Genomic DNA, 13,440 nt, shown 5'->3' with positions numbered 1-13,440 from the left:
GACGTTGCAGCGTCCTGGCTAGCGATATCGTTCAGTTTGACACACAAGCGATCAGAATCTTGCTGTGATGTAGTTGGTCGCTGCAGAAAGTCCAGCACTTTATTTCGTCGCTGGACTTCCTGCTGACATCGCTGAATTGGCGTGTGTGACGCCGATTCAGCGATGTCTTCGCTGGTAACCAGGGTAAACATCGGGTTACTAAGCGCCGGGTCGCGCTTAGTAACCCGATCTTTACCCTGGTTACCAGCGTAAAAGTTAAAAAAAAAAAACACTACATACTTACATTCCGCTGTCTATCCCTCGGCGCTCTGCTTCTCTGCCCTGTGTAAGCACAGCGGCCGGAAAGCAGAGCGGTGACGTCCTGCGCTTAGTTACCCGATGTTTACCCTGGTTACCGGCATCGTTGGTCGCTGGAGAGCTGTTTGTGTGACAGCTCTCCAGCGACCAAACAGCGACGCTGCAGCGATCCGGATCGTTGTCGGTATCGCTGCAGCGTCGCTTAGTGTGACGGTACCTTAAGAACTTGTGGTCAATCCTGAAAAGCAGGTGGACATACACAGAAACTGTGATTAACTCCAAACCCTCCAAACTGTGTCAGATCAGTGGCCCAAAGTCATTTAACCCCTTAAAAACATCAGTTACTTATTTTAATCTGTGAAAATGGGCCGTTTGCCAACTTTGATGCCAGTTTTGGTGCCCAGAACCCATTTGGGCCAGGCTGGAGGGACCTGGTTTTATTGTGGGGCTCCCTGTTCTGTAGTCACATCAGGGCACCTCACTGCATTGTTTGTTATTATTCTGATGCTTAGTTTTTGTTGTTAAACCTATAAAAAACAGAAAATAAAAAATTGCCGAATAAGAAACCAACTTCAGCCTCGTCAGAAGTAAATACAACAGATGGAAAGATAACATCCTAATAACAAACAGGCTGGAGGTTACCCAGGTGTGGGAACAGCGAGCGGCAGCGCGGGCACAGGCTGAAGAGAGCGTTTACTTTACAATGTTCGCAGCAGACTTTTTGTTACAGTTGGAAACTTTCTGGCTCTCGCCCCGTAACCGTGTGAGCAGTAATGGGGGGAGCAGCCCCTGCACGGTGGGCACACTGCCTGGAGATGGTAATCAGCACATTCCCGACATTCCTCCCGGCTCATTTGCATATGTAAATAGGCTTTCTGTACACACATGTAACTAATGTAAACAGGCAGACAAACAACAAGCGAGCACAGAGCTGGCACACAACACCGAGGCTGCCCTGTCACCGGCCGGACTATCGGGCACAGACAAGCGCTGCCGGCTGTCACTGCTGCCTCTGCACCAGCACAGCAAAGTTCCCCGCCAGCCCGTACCTTGTGCCGCGGCAGGAGTCTCCTCAGGTCCCACAGTCCGGTAAGTAAAGAGCAGGATCCTCCCGGGGACGGTACGCGAGCTCCGCACTCACACTCCGCACAGACCCTGCACAGCGCGGGCAGCAGGACCCCAGCGGCAGCGGCGGAGGGAGCGCCGAGGTCACCACCATGTGATCGGTCACGTGGGAGGGGAGGAGTCAGAAAAGAAGTGTGCGCTGCGCTCCCGGGGCGGCTTCACCTCATGGGAGAGCGGTGACGATAGCATGTGATGACGTGTGCCAGAGCTGTGTGCACCTGGTGCAGGTGTGTGTGTAGTGTGTGCACCTGGTGCAGGTGTGTGTGTAGTGTGTGCATCTGGTGCAGGTGTGTGTGTAGTGTGTGCATCTGGTGCAGGTGTGTGTGTGTGTGTGTAGTGTGTGCATCTGGCACAGGTGTGTGTGTGTGTGTGTGTGTAGTGTGTGCATCTGGTGCAGGTGTGTGTGTGTGTGTAGTGTGTGCATCTGGTGCAGGTGTGTGTGTAGTGTGTGCATCTGGCACAGGTGTGTGTGTGTGTGTGTGTGTGTGTGTGTAGTGTGTGCACCTGGTGCAGGTGTGTGTGTAGTGTGTGAACCTGGTGCAGGTGTGTGTGTAGTGTAGTGTGTGCATCTGGCACAGGTGTGTGTGTGTAGTGTGTGCATCTGGCACAGGTGTGTGTGTAGTGTGTGCACCTGGCACAGGTGTGTGTGTAGTGTGTGCACCTGGTGCAGGTGTGTGTGTGTAGTGTGTGCACCTGGTGCAGGTGTGTGTGTGTGTAGTGGGTGCACCTGGTGCAGGTGTGTGTGTAGTGTGTGCATCTGGCACAGGTGTGTGTGTAGTGTGTGCATCTGGCACAGGTGTGTGTGTGTAGTGTGTGCACCTGGTGCAGGTGTGTGTAGTGTGTGCACCTGGTGCAGGTGTGTGTGTAGTGTGTGCACCTGGTGCAGGTGTGTGTGTAGTGTGTGCATCTGGTGCAGGTGTGTGTGTAGTGTGTGCATCTGGTGCAGGTGTGTGTGTAGTGTGTGCATCTGGCACAGGTGTGTGTGTGTGTGTGTGTGTAGTGTGTGCATCTGGCACAGGTGTGTGTGTGTAGTGTGTGCATCTGGCACAGGTGTGTGTGTAGTGTGTGCATCTGGCACAGGTGTGTGTAGTGTGTGCATCTGACACAGGTGTGTGTGCATCTGGCATAGGTGTGTAGTGTGTGCATCTGGCACAGGTGGGGGGGTGTAGTGTGTGCATCTGGCACAGGTGGGGGGGTGTGTGTATAGTGTGTGCATCTGGCACAGGTGTGTGTGTGTAGTGTGCATCTGGCACAGGTGGGGGTGTGTAGTGTGTGCATCTGGCACAGGTGTGTGTGTAGTGTGTGCATCTGGTACAGGTGTGTGTGTAGTGTGTGCATCTGGCACAGGTGTGTGTGTAGTGTGTGCACCTGGTGCAGGTGTGTGTGTAGTGTGTGCACCTGGTGCAGGTGTGTGTGTAGTGTAGTGTGTGCATCTGGCACAGGTGTGTGTGTGTAGTGTGTGCATCTGGCACAGGTGTGTGTGTAGTGTGTGCACCTGGCACAGGTGTGTGTGTAGTGTGTGCACCTGGTGCAGGTGTGTGTGTGTAGTGTGTGCACCTGGTGCAGGTGTGTGTGTGTAGTGGGTGCACCTGGTGCAGGTGTGTGTGTAGTGTGTGCATCTGGCACAGGTGTGTGTGTAGTGTGTGCATCTGGCACAAGTGTGTGTGTGTGTAGTGTGTGCACCTGGTGCAGGTGTGTGTGTAGTGTGTGCACCTGGTGCAGGTGTGTGTGTAGTGTGTGCACCTGGTGCAGGTGTGTGTGTAGTGTGTGCATCTGGTGCAGGTGTGTGTGTAGTGTGTGCATCTGGTGCAGGTGTGTGTGTAGTGTGTGCATCTGGCACAGGTGTGTGTGTAGTGTGTGCATCTGGCACAGGTGTGTGTGTGTGTGTAGTGTGTGCACCTGGTGCAGGTGTGTGTGTAGTGTGTGCACCTGGTGCAGGTGTGTGTGTAGTGTGTGCACCTGGTGCAGGTGTGTGTGTAGTGTAGTGTGTGCATCTGGCACAGGTGTGTGTGTGTAGTGTGTGCATCTGGCACAGGTGTGTGTGTGTGTAGTGTGTGCACCTGGCACAGGTGTGTGTGTAGTGTGTGCACCTGGTGCAGGTGTGTGTGTGTGTGTGTGTGTGTAGTGTGTGCAGGTGTGTGTGTGTAGTGGGTGCACCTGGTGCAGGTGTGTGTGTAGTGTGTGCATCTGGCACAGGTGTGTGTGTAGTGTGTGCATCTGGCACAGGTGTGTGTGTGTGTGTGTGTAGTGTGTGCACCTGGTGCAGGTGTGTGTGTAGTGTGTGCACCTGGTGCAGGTGTGTGTAGTGTGTGCACCTGGTGCAGGTGTGTGTGTAGTGTGTGCATCTGGCGTGTGTGTAGTGTGTGCATCTGGCGTGTGTGTAGTGTGTGCATCTGGCACAGGTGTGTGTGTGTGTGTAGTGTGTGCATCTGGCACAGGTGTGTGTGTAGTGTGTGCATCTGGCACAGGTGTGTGTAGTGTGTGCACCTGGTGCAGGTGTGTGTGTAGTGTGTGCACCTGGTGCAGGTGTGTGTGTAGTGTGTGCACCTGGTGCAGGTGTGTGTGTAGTGTGTGCATCTGGCGTGTGTGTAGTGTGTGCATCTGGCACAGGTGTGTGTGTGTAGTGTGTGCATCTGGCACAGGTGTGTGTGTGTAGTGTGTGCACCTGGTGCAGGTGTGTGTGTAGTGTGTGCACCTGGTGCAGGTGTGTGTGTAGTGTGTGCATCTGGCACAGGTGTGTGTGTGTAGTGTGTGCATCTGGCACAGGTGTGTGTGTGTGTGTAGTGTGTGCATCTGGCACAGGTGTGTGTGTGTGTAGTGTGTGCATCTGGCACAGGTGTGTGTGTGTGTGTAGTGTGTGCACCTGGCACAGGTGTGTGTGTAGTGTGTGCACCTGGTGCAGGTGTGTGTGTAGTGTGTGCACCTGGTGCAGGTGTGTGTGTGTGTGTGTAGTGTGTGCACCTGGTGCAGGTGTGTGTGTAGTGTGTGCACCTGGTGCAGGTGTGTGTGTAGTGTGTGCACCTGGTGCAGGTGTGTGTGTGTGTAGTGTGTGCACCTGGTGCAGGTGTGTGTGTAGTGTGTGCACCTGGTGCAGGTGTGTGTGTAGTGTGTGCACCTGGTGCAGGTGTGTGTGTAGTGTGTGCATCTGGCACAGGTGTGTGTGTGTGTAGTGTGTGCATCTGGCACAGGTGTGTGTGTGTGCATCTGGCGCAGGTGTGTGTGTGTGTGTAGTGTGTGCACCTGGTGCAGGTGTGTGTGTGTGTGTAGTGTGTGCACCTGGTGCAGGTGTGTGTGTGTAGTGTGTGCACCTGGTGCAGGTGTGTGTGTAGTGTGTGCACCTGGTGCAGGTGTGTGTGTAGTGTGTGCATCTGGCGTGTGTGTAGTGTGTGCATCTGGCGTGTGTGTAGTGTGTGCATCTGGCACAGGTGTGTGTGTGTGTAGTGTGTGCATCTGGCACAGGTGTGTGTGTGTGTGTAGTGTGTGCATCTGGCACAGGTGTGTGTGTGTGTGTAGTGTGTGCATCTGGCACAGGTGTGTGTGTGTGTGTAGTGTGTGCATCTGGCACAGGTGTGTGTGTGTGTGTAGTGTGTGCATCTGGCACAGGTGTGTGTGTGTAGTGTGTGCATCTGGCACAGGTGTGTGTGTGTGTAGTGTGTGCATCTGGCACAGGTGTGTGTGTGTGTGTGTAGTGTGTGCATCTGGCACAGGTGTGTGTGTGTGTGTGTAGTGTGTGCATCTGGCACAGGTGTGTGTGTAGTGTGTGCATCTGGCACAGGTGTGTGTGTGTAGTGTGTGCATCTGGCACAGGTGTGTGTGTGTGTGTGTAGTGTGTGCATCTGGCACAGGTGTGTGTGTCTGTGTAGTGTGTGCATCTGGCACAGATGTGTGTGTGTGTGTGTAGTGTGCATCAGGCACAGGTGTGTGTGTGTGTGTGTAGTGTGCATCTGGCACAGGTGTGTGTAGTGTGTATAAAAATACCCAGAAAAATAATAAAAACCAGCACTGTCAGAAACAGGCACAAAACATACTCCAAAGAGGATATATAAATATTTGTACTTTAATAAAGTTATATATTTTTATACACCCCTTTTTTGCCTTACACTGGTTTATTTATTTTTTGTAGCATTTTTGGTTATGTTTTGGAATTTGAAAGCTCTGGTTTTTTCATATGTTTTCTATAGTTCTAGTGGAGTTTTCCTCTAAATATGGTCATACTATATCAGTTCTGGTATGTTATCATATGTCATGTTATTATAGTATTGATTGTTATAATTGCTATTTCTTAGTATATTTGTTATGCACTTAGCACTTTAATTACATTATTGCACTATCTTTTTATTATTGCCATTGGTTATGCTATTTATTATACACTTTAATGTTTTGATTCACATATATTACTCATTGTCACTTATCCGGCTTGTATGTATTCAGGGGGTATATCTTGACTGTGATCTCTGCTCCGTCCCAATGGTACGCTATAACCTAGATCACCACGGTTACTGTGAACATTCCAGACGTACCTGGGCGGGGCCTGCGGAGGTTCGTCATGTCCGGCGGTCTGGTATGCAGATATGGGCCACTGCGGCGCTGATTGGTGTGGTAGGACATGTGCGCATGTCCGCGATGTGTGCGGGCGGAAGCATCGCCTCGGCGTCTGTACTGTGGCGTGCGCTGACTGCGGTTACCATGGCAATGGCCGCAGGCAGTGTGCGTCGCACAGGACGCTTAGTGGTGATGTCATTTCCGGCCCTGTAGACCTCGCCGACATGCGCCGCTAATTATGTCCATAATGGGGACAGGTGTGCAGGGTACATATAGATCGGAGACACACAATTGTGAGCATGGCCCCCTGAGGAAGCCCACGCGAAACGTGCGTTGGGGCTGCGGTCAACCTCGTTCACTGACCTATTTGGGTGAGATATTTTTACTTACACTTGTATACATCACACTGAGTTCTGGATACCTAGTTTTGGGCCACAACTGTCGTGATTTATGTGGTTTTTACCCTGGATCTCTCTCTGTAGCCGGTGTTAGATGTTTACATATATATATATATATATATATATATATATATAGATGCTATACACCCATGGTCCTGTTTACACTATGTAACTTAGTTGTTTTCTGTCTGTGTCCTTCACATTTTAACCTGTTTGTCCATGGTATACTTTTTTCCTACTATCTTGTACTCTTATGTTATATGCTTTTATACTTATTACTAATAAATATTAGATTTTATTTATGGGTGGTTTGGTACTCCTTTTTCTTTTGTGTCTATACAGGTGTGTGTAGTGTGTGCATCTGGCACAGGTGTGTGTGTAGTGTGTGCATCTGGCACAGGTGGGTGTGTGTGTAGTGTGTGCATCTGGCACAGGTGTGTGTGTGTGTAGTGTGTGCATCTGGCACAGGTGTGTGTGTGTGTGTAGTGTGTGCATCTGGCACAGGTGTGTGTGTAGTGTGTGCATCTGGCACAGGTGTGTGTAGTGTGTGCATCTGACACAGGTGTGTGTGCATCTGGCATAGGTGTGTAGTGTGTGCATCTGGCACAGGTGGGGGGGTGTAGTGTGTGCATCTGGCACAGGTGGGGGGGTGTGTGTATAGTGTGTGCATCTGGCACAGGTGTGTGTGTGTAGTGTGCATCTGGCACAGGTGGGGGTGTGTAGTGTGTGCATCTGGCACAGGTGTGTGTGTAGTGTGTGCATCTGGTACAGGTGTGTGTGTAGTGTGTGCATCTGGCACAGGTGTGTGTGTAGTGTGTGCATCTGGCACAGGTGGGGGTGTGTGTGTAGTGTGTGCATCTGGCACAGGTGGGGGTGTGTGTGTATAGTGTGCATCTGGCACAGGTGTGTGTGTAGTGTGTGCATCTGGCACAGGTGTGTGTAATGTGTGCATCTGGCACAGGTGGGGGGGTGTGTGTAGTTTGTGCATCTGGCACAGGTGTGTGTGTGTAGTGTGTGCATCTGGCACAGGTGTGTGTGTAGTGTGTGCATCTGGCACAGGTGTGTGTGTGTAGTGTGTGCATCTGGCACAGGTGTGTGTGCGTGTAGTGTGTGCATCTGGCACAGGTGTGGGGTGTGTGTGTAGTGTGCATCTGGCACAGGTGTGTGTAGTGTGTGCATCTGGCACCGGTGTGTGTGTAGTGTGTGCATCTGGCACCGGTGTGTGTGTAGTGTGTGCATCTGGCACAGGTGTGTGTGTAGTGTGTGCATCTGGCACAGGTGTGTGTGTGTGTGTAGTGTGTGCATCTGGCACCGGTGTGTGTGTAGTGTGTGCATCTGGCACAGGTGTGTGTGTAGTGTGTGCATCTGGCACAGGTGTGTGCATGTGGCACAGGTGTGTGTGTGTAGTGTGTGCATCTGGCACAGGTGTGTGTGTAGTGTGCATCTGGCACAGGTGTGTGTGTGTAGTGTGTGCATCTGGCACAGGTGTGTGTATTGTGTTTGCAAGGGGGGGTACCCAGCAGAACTGTGTGTACTGTGATGTGTATAATGTGCACTCAGCAGAGCCGGGTGGGGGTGGCACACACATCTGGGTACTTGCCGTCCTGTTCTCCTGATATACCTCCACGTGCCACCTCAGCCTTGATTTTGGAGAAACTGATCATATGGTTTCTGCGACGTGTGATCATCTGACCGGCCCAGCTGGGTGGGTGTGGGGGGAATTTCATAAAACCTCATCCACAGCGCTCGCGCTGTAAGGGTATGTGCACACGTCAGGATTTTTAGCGTTTTTTTTGCGGATTTTCGCCATAAAAACGCTATAAATATGGTAAAAAAAAGCTAACATTATGCATCCTATCATTTAGAATGCATTCCGCATTTTTTGTGCAGATGTTAGCGTTTTTTTCCGCAAAAAAAACGCATCCCGCAAAAAATCCGGACATGCTCATTCTATTTCCGGATTTTTTGCGGAATTGCTATCAAAAAGGTCATTCAGGAAAAAAATTCCGCGCGAAAAAAGGACGCGGATTTCTGGCAGAATTCTCAGGATTTTGTCAGGAAAAAATCCTGACGTGTGCACATACCCAGATGTGCAGTGTTTTTTCACATGGAAAATCCGCTATCATCCAACCCTAAGTGAATTCACGCACTGCAGCCTGCTAGATGCTCCTGACATCCCACACTGAGCTCTGGAGGGCATGTGCCCAATGCTTCTTTGTGCCGTTTCTCCACTTTGGGCTTCTTGGAGGAGTTTCTTTTCTGTCCCATCAAATCCCCTAAAATAGATTTAAAATGCCGGAGTAATCTGGGGAAAGGTCAGCTGAGCCTGCGTGTCCCCGGGGGCAGATGCCACTTTCCACCATTACAGCCCTGCTCCCAGGTGTAAGCTGTCATACCACACTTGTCCTATTCTATAGAGAGCCTCTTGGGCTGGTGCGGTAGAATATTTTCATTTCTCATGGTGAAATGATGCTAAAAGATGAACGTTAGCAAATTAAAGAGAAATACCTTTCCAGATTAATCACAGACCATGTGCTGTATGTCTGGATGAACAATCCGGATCACAGAATGAACGGAAATAATGTGTGTATGGAAATGTTGTAGAAACATCCATTATGCTTACTCATCCGGCTAATGTCTTCTAATCAAGCGTAAACTATAATTATTTCCAATCACTACCAATGATGAGTGAACGTGCTCGGAAGGTGTTATCTGAGCATGCTCGGGTGCTAACTGAGCGACTTCTTCGTGCTCTAATACTATGTTCGAGTCCCCGTGGCTGCATGTCTGGTGCCTGTTCTACAGACGCAACATGTGGGAATGACCTGTTTGTTAGGAAATCCCTGCATGTGTCGCTGCTGTAGGACAGCCACCAGACATGCAGCCACAGGGACTCGGACATAGTATCAGAACATGCCAAAGTCACTCAGATAGCACCTGAGCATGCTCAGATAACACCTCCCGAGCACGTTCACTCATCACTAGTCATTACACGTATATTGGGTATCTGCAGCCAGGGAAAAGCTCAAGGGAAGGTCAATCAAACACAAGTAAACTGGTCAGATAAAGGAATCTAGAAAAGCTGGGCTTTACTCCTGATTTGGTTGTAAACTGACCTTTCTGTCCCTGGATTTTTAGGACGGCCGCTCAATGGTTATTTTATTTCTGCTTCCAAACCAACATACTTTGCATAGATTTCCAGACAGCATCCTCACTGATTGTGTCCTGCGGGACTCTGAGAGCTCCATTCATTATTATATATTGGCAGGTTTTTGTCTAGTTTTTGGTATTTTATTTTGCAGTTTTTCATTTGCACCTTATTCTTTTAATTTGCTCCTTTTTAAACTTTGTTTTATGTGTTTATCAGTTTCTCTTATACTCGCCGTTGTGGTTGGAATATGGGGTTTCCAGATGTTTTTGCCTGACTTATCAATTGCAACTTTTTTTTAAAAATCACAGAATTGTCGCAAATACTCTCCAGTCCTTTGTTGCAGTGATTTATGCCAGTTATTTTGTCACAAATCCAATTAAATGTGCTACTTTGTGCAGTAAAAAGTCACTAAAAGAACCTAAAAAACCCCTACATGTCCCAGTTTGACAATCTGGCACCTAAAACTGGAAAGAGCGTCACAAGTCAAGAAAGAAAAGTCTCTTAAGCAAAATGTAAATTACAAATCAGGCCCGAAATTCTCTGCCAATTATGTCCATGGAGAAAGCCACACAAACTGGCGGGTGCGGAGCTCTGTGGCCGCTGCATATATATGGTGCGGGGAGCGGCCCCAGATGGTACCCAGGGTCGGGAGGAGACTCCTCCAGGCCCTGGGTACCATATCTCTGTAAAAAAAAAAAGAATTAAAATAAAAAATAGGGATATACTTACCTTCTGATTGCTCCCGGCTCTCAGCGGTGCACGCGGCGGCTTCCGTTCCCAGGGATGCTTTGCGTGAAGGACCTTTGTGACATCACGCGACCACGACATCATCTCCGGTGATTCGTGCAATGCAAGATTTTAGAACCCAAGCAGCGCAGTAAGTGACATTTCGCTGGAATCAGCAAAAATCTGTTGACAGATTCCCTTTAATCCATTCTATGTTTTATACGTATTGGGTATTGTACCAAAAAAATGCAAAAAAAAATTATGGATTGGTTCATAAAATCTAAAGGTACATTCACACATAACGATTTCGTTAACGATATCGTTGCAACGTCAAGCTTTTTGTGACGTAGCAACGATCCCGCTAACGATCTCGTTATGTGTGACAGCGACCAACGATCAGGCCCCTGCTGGGAGATCGTTAGTCGCTGGGGAATGATCAGGACCTTTTTTTGGTCGCTGATCACCCGCTGTCATCGCTGGATCGGCGTGTGTGATGCCGATCCAGCGATGTGTTCACTTGTAACCAGGGTAAATATCGGGTTACTAAGTGCAGGGCCGCGCTTAGTAACCCGATATTTACCCTGGTTACCATTGTAAAAGTAAAAAAAAAAACAGTACATACTCACATTCCGATGTCTGTCACGTCCCCCGGCGTCAGCTTCCCTGCACTGACTGTCAGCGCCAGCCATAAAGCAGAGCACAGCAGTGACGTCACCGCTGTACTCTGCTTTACGGCCGGCGCTGACACAGTCAGTGCGGGAAGCTGACGGCGGGGGACGTGACAGGCATCGAAAGGTGAGTATGTACTGTTTTTTTTTTTTTTACTTTTACAATGATAACCAGGGTAAATATCGGGTTACTAAGCGCGGCCCTGCGCTTAGTAACCCGATATTTACCCTGGTTACCCGGGGACTTCGGCATCGTTGAAGACAGTTTCAATGATGCCGAAGTCTTTCCCCTGATCGTTGGTCGCTGGAGAGAGCTGTCTATGTGACAGCTCCCCAGCGACCACACAACGACTTACCAACGATCACGGCCAGGTCGTATCGCTGGTCATGATAGTTGGTAAGTCGTTTAGTGTAACGGTACCTTAACTGATGTTGATGTTTAGCTAGTAGGCAAACGGCCCCCCATTTACATTGTTTTGCAAATAGGACTTGCTTTGCCATGGACATTTTTCCCATGAAATTACCATGTGCCTGATATGTGGAAAAAATGTGATTGTCCCATTTTTCTGAAGAAACGCCCCATTCCAAGCATTGGATGGATTTTTGCTCCCAGAAATGTCTGCAGTAAATCTGCTACATGTGAAATTTTGTGCAAGACACTCTGCCTCACAGTGGTGTGAGAAGAGACATGGCAGTAACACATTACTGTATGGGGACTTCTGCTGCACTCTACCTGGAATTTGCCAGAGGGAAATTCCTATGCGAGGTGATGGGGGATTTTTCTGTAATCTCCAGGACACAGCACTTTACAAGACTGAGAATTGTAAAAAAAAAAAAAGTATTAGGCCATATTCATCAAGATTGAGCTGGAAAAGTGTGATTATGGAATATAGAAAGCAGCTACCATTTTACCAGTGCAGGTTAGTAAACGAAAGCCATGATTTGATTTGTATGGGCAAAAATTGCAGCTAAAACTGTAATAACCATGATTGGTAACAAGATGTCACATAATGCCATGTTTACACCTGTAATAACCACGATCGGTAACAAGATGTCACATAATGCCATGTTTATGGAGCGCCCCTAGACACAGGGCCACAGGTTACTCGGTACCGGTCCTCTCTGTCTCAGTTCTGGGGTTGTCATGGTGGCTGGACCCGGTCCGTGACCGTGCTAACGGGCGTCCAAAAAAAGGGGTGATGGTAGTTTGTCAAGGTTTTGTGACGCCACCTGTGGTATTCGGCCAGTGAGACCGACGCTGCTTTGGGTCCACTGGGGTGATGTTATGGCAGCTAGATGGTATACCTTCCCACAGGTGAAGTGTGTCCCCAGGGCTTCCCAGTAATGTAGATGGCGATGGTGTGAGGTGCAGTCAGTAACGAGGACACAAGGTTGCGGTCTCTTTACCTCTTTACTGAAGGCTTCAGCATCCGCAATCCAGAGCACTGTTAACGGGCCGGCTGAGACCTGCCGGTCCGAAGGCACCTCCAGAGTTCCCTTTGCAGGTGGAAATCGTGGCCTACCAGTAGCGCTTGTGTGTTGTAGTGCTTCCCTGCTGAGCATGCGGGATAGTCCTCACAACTTCTATTCTCGTTCGTTCCAGTTCTTTCTCGTTCTTTCTATTCTCCGTCACCCAGGTTTGTTATGGCTATGACGGACCCGTTTGACGGGAAGGCTCGGAGCTCTTCCAGGACCCTAGAGATGCCCCTCTCCACGCGTTGCCCCCTATGTCTGCTTAGGTGATGTAAGGTAGACAGCCAACCTATAATTAACTGTCCTGCGGTATTTGAAGTAAGGCATAAAGTCAGTTACTTCCTCGGTGTTCCGGGCACCGGCTACGCGCCTCAGTAGGATGTTGCCGTTCTCCGGGCACGACTCCTACTGGCTCTCCTTTGTGCTTTGATCTTGTTTCTCACTGTCCACAATATCCTTCGCTTCGTGTCCTTTCTTTGGATGCCGCCGCAGATAGCGCAGGCGCGGCTCCGTAACGTTCTATCCTTGTCGCTAGGTGCCTGCCAGGTTCCCACGCCTGACAGGGACCCCCCTGAATCTTCCCCCGCAACACCCCCTGCCACGGGATGTTGCCTGAACAAAACCCAGTCAGCTTCTGAATAACTTCCTATCCAACCCCTAGTTTTACCAGTGTGAGGAGTGGCCTAATAAATAAAACCCTTTGCTCCCCCTAGTGGCCGGAGTGTGAAGTGTACTGGTGATACCTGGTCAGATGAACTCCTTTAGTGCCATCAGACGTGCCATCACACCCCTCAGTGGCAGAGCGATACTACTGTAACGACCAGGCCTCTGGGGCGCTGCATTTACACCTGTAATAACCACGATCGGTAACAAGATGTCACATAATGCCATGTTTACACCTGTAATAACCATGATTGGTAACAAGATGTCACATAATGCCATGTTTACACCTGTAGTAACCACGATCGGTAACAAGATGTCTCGTAATGCCACGTTTACACTTGTAATAACCACGATCGGTAAAAAGATGTCTCATAATGCCATGTTTACACCTGTAGTA

General features: G+C 49.5%; 1 protein-coding gene across 2 annotated transcripts in view; it reads right to left on the bottom strand.

Annotated features, from left to right (window-relative positions):
• Positions 1–13,440, bottom strand: part of TNS3 (tensin 3) — a 515,174-nt gene that overhangs the window by 303,303 nt on the left and 198,431 nt on the right. The window contains exon 1 of one of the 2 annotated variants that reach the window (XM_069730368.1): positions 1,347–1,516. The exons of the other annotated variant lie outside the window; for it this stretch is intronic. The gene's annotated coding sequence lies outside the window, so the exon portion shown is untranslated. Of the gene's footprint in view, positions 1–1,346; positions 1,517–13,440 lie in introns of those variants that run through there. 2 annotated transcript variants of the gene reach the window in all.

Source organism: Ranitomeya imitator, chromosome 6 (assembly GCF_032444005.1).
Source record: "Ranitomeya imitator isolate aRanImi1 chromosome 6, aRanImi1.pri, whole genome shotgun sequence".
Taxonomy (NCBI): domain Eukaryota; kingdom Metazoa; phylum Chordata; class Amphibia; order Anura; family Dendrobatidae; genus Ranitomeya; species Ranitomeya imitator.
This window is presented reverse-complemented; position numbering and strand designations above follow the sequence as displayed.